Source organism: Fulmarus glacialis, unplaced genomic scaffold, assembly GCF_000690835.1.
Source record: "Fulmarus glacialis isolate BGI_N327 unplaced genomic scaffold, ASM69083v1 scaffold12980, whole genome shotgun sequence".
NCBI classification, from domain to species: Eukaryota; Metazoa; Chordata; class Aves; order Procellariiformes; family Procellariidae; genus Fulmarus; species Fulmarus glacialis.
Genome location: NW_009188398.1, coordinates 3,063 through 3,476, shown reverse-complemented (window position 1 = coordinate 3,476; position 414 = coordinate 3,063).

The window sequence follows — 414 nt, the reverse complement described above, 5'->3', positions numbered from 1 at the left end:
CAGTCCCGGTGAGTCCATCAGCCCTCGCTTCCCCGCCTGGCCACAGAGCCTTTCCCCGGGGCGCGGGGAGAGGGGTCAGGGAAGGACGCGGAGTGTCACCCGCCAGCCAGGCCGGAGGCACGCACGCCATGGCTCTGGCTCGCGCGGCTGCACAGCCCCGTGACTCAGCGGGCGAGCGCCCGGATGAAGCTCACCCCACCCTCCCGAGCCCAAACGGCACCCCGGCACCCCTCTGTGCCCAGCGTCTCGCCAAGGGAGCTGCCAAAACACAGCCCGTACCATGGGGTCCCTGCACAACACACCATCTCTGCTCCCCTGCTATCTAACGAGAGGCCGGTCAGTGTATTGAGGGGACCCCTCAATACAACAAACATATAGTGGAGCTGCTCCCCATGGCCCTCTTGCAGCCACCAG